The sequence below is a fragment of the Ambystoma mexicanum genome, chromosome 3q, assembly GCF_040938575.1.
Source record: "Ambystoma mexicanum isolate Mex_15411 chromosome 3q, UKY_AmexF1_1, whole genome shotgun sequence".
NCBI classification, from domain to species: Eukaryota; Metazoa; Chordata; class Amphibia; order Caudata; family Ambystomatidae; genus Ambystoma; species Ambystoma mexicanum.
In genome coordinates, this window is record NC_090926.1 from 1,138,371,124 (window position 1) to 1,138,373,623 (window position 2,500).

The following is a 2,500-nucleotide window of genomic DNA, read 5'->3' on the forward strand; positions in this document are numbered from 1 at the left end:
GGGCAGCAAAAGACTGTACTTTCACTGTGTCGCAGGTAGGGGGCCTCTCCTGAATGCATCTGCCAAGGAAGGTCTAGAAGTGACACGAGAACCCTTGTGCTGACACACAAAAAAGGCTCGGCAGATAGCTTGCGTGCCAGTTGCTCCATCCTCTGTATCCACATGGACCCCTGCCAATATCTGCTGTAAAGATGCAGGCAAGGAAAAGCGCAGGATGGGCTTCTTACAGACGGAGGCAATGCCAGGCGTCGATGGCTCTAGCGGCAACTAGTGTCAGGGTGGAAATATAATCGTGGCCCCCACCCCTAACAGTCAGAGAGTCCTGGATGGGAGTCTTCCCAATGTCTGCTTTATCGTCCATCCTATAATCAACATGCATGTTTACATCTTGTTTTGAGGACATTTCCGAGCAAATTGCAAAATTGCAGCTCAGTTCAAACCGAGGCGTAGTCAGCAGGGTTCGAACCTGCGCGGGGAGACCCCAATGGATTTCGAGTCCATCGCCTTAACCACTCGGCCACGACTACCCATGAGAGTGAAACTCTCACTCGAAAGATCGTGCTGTGCTTACACAGAAGAGTCCTTAGTCTCTACCGCCTTGCCTCTAGATCTTGTCCTGTACTTTCCACCCTTCTCTCTCATCATGCACCGTTCTTTCTCCTCACAAGTTTCTTTTAAATGTACATATATGTTTGAAATTGCAAAACGAAACCCGTCAAAACGTACCAGTTTCTCTGCGTTGGCCTAAAGGATGAAGCCGCTTTTACTCCTAGGATCTTGCTTGAATAGCTCAAGTGCGCCGCAGCCTCCTTTAGTAATTGTATTATACTGCTATTTTAAGATTGTTTTCCACACCAGAAAAGAGTAAACAATAAAAGCGGGCGCTGCACCGTAGTCGGCAGGATTTGAACCTGCGCGGGGAAACCCCAATGGATTTCTAGTCCATCGCCTTAACCACTCGGCCACGACTACTCCTGAGCAAACCTGTTTCTACTATAAACTTAACACTTTAGCCACACACAATGTCTCCTCCGCCCCTTACTTTATGCCGCTCTGCACCGTTCCCTTTTGGCCCTCCCATGACCCTTGAAAATGCATTCAAAAGTCAGAATCTCTATGGTCTGGCCCAAGTTCCCTAAATGCCATTTCCCCTCCCTGCCAAGCTCAGACTAAGTGCCAGGGACAGATCTGTGCTAATAAACCTAGCAAGCGGCCAGGCAGCAGAGCCTCACCTTCACTAGGTTGCACTGGCTTCTGCCAGCTCCAAATTGAAACTGTTAACAGTGTCCTGTTTGGAAGCATGCCTGGGCAGGGGCTGTCTCTATGCAAATCGAGTTGCAGAGGCCTCCTGGGAGCCAATTTCGGCAGGCCATTTTGACAGGCTCCAGAGGAATAAATGGCCGCACGAGTGGTCCGGTAGTTAGTCTAAGCCATATGGCAAAGATTTGGGTGGTGGGCCTTCTGGGCATGTGGCCCTAAGCCTCAGAGGACCGCAGAATGGGTCCCTTCTGCCCAAATAGAGAGGTCTTGGCCGATCGGGGCCGAGAGGACAGGGGCCTCACCACCCTCTGACGGTCCTCCTGGGCGCCCTTCCTCTGCTCTCTGCTGTTGTGGCAGAAAGCTGTGCCTTCAGTCCCCTGGCTTGCACAGGGCAGCAAAAGACTGTACTTTCACTGGGTCGCAGGTAGGGGGCCTCTCCTGAATGCATCTGCCAAGGAAGGTCTAGAAGTGACACGAGAACCCTTGTGCTGACACACAAAAAAGGCTCGGCAGATAGCTTGCGTGCCAGTTGCTCCATCCTCTGTATCCACATGGACCCCTCCCAATATCTGCTGTAAAGATGCAGGCAAGGAAAAGCGCAGGATGGGCTTCTTACAGACGGAGGCGATGCCAGGCGTCGATGGCTCTAGCAGCAACTAGTGTCAGGGTGGAAATATAATCGTGGCCCCCACCCCTAACAGTCAGAGAGTCCTGGATGGGAGTCTTCCCAATGTCTGCTTTATCGTCCATCCTATAATCAACATGCATGTTTACATCTTGTTTTGGGGACATTTCCGAGCAAATTGCAAAATTGCAGCTCAGTTCAAACCGAGGCGTAGTCGGCAGGGTTCGAACCTGCGCGGGGAGACCCCAATGGATTTCGAGTCCATCGCCTTAACCACTCGGCCACGACTACCCATGAGAGTGAAACTCTCACTCGAAAGATCGTGCTGTGCTTACACAGAAGAGTCCTTAGTCTCTACCGCCTTGCCTCTAGATCTTGTCCTGTACTTTCCACCCTTCTCTCTCATCATGCACCGTTCTTTCTCCTCACAAGTTTCTTTTAAATGTACATATATGTTTGAAATTGCAAAACGAAACCCGTCAAAACGTACCAGTTTCTCTGCGTTGGCCTAAAGGATGAAGCCGCTTTTACTCCTAGGATCTTGCTTGAATAGCTCAAGTGCGCCGCAGCCTCCTTTAGTAATTGTATTATACTGCTATTTTAAGATTGTTTTCC

The 2,500-nt window shown here is 50.4% G+C and overlaps 3 non-coding genes across 3 annotated transcripts; all 3 read right to left on the reverse strand.

Annotated features, from left to right (window-relative positions):
• Window positions 1–445: 445 nt before the first annotated feature.
• TRNAS-CGA (transfer RNA serine (anticodon CGA)) lies at window positions 446–527 on the reverse strand. The gene has a single exon. It is a non-coding gene; the product is annotated as a tRNA-Ser (tRNA).
• A 363-nt stretch (window positions 528–890) lies between these two features.
• TRNAS-AGA (transfer RNA serine (anticodon AGA)) lies at window positions 891–972 on the reverse strand. The gene has a single exon. It is a non-coding gene; the product is annotated as a tRNA-Ser (tRNA).
• Window positions 973–2,094: 1,122 nt separating this feature from the next.
• On the reverse strand, window positions 2,095–2,176 carry TRNAS-CGA (transfer RNA serine (anticodon CGA)). Its single transcript has one exon. It is a non-coding gene; the product is annotated as a tRNA-Ser (tRNA).
• Between the last annotated feature and the right edge of the window lie 324 nt (window positions 2,177–2,500).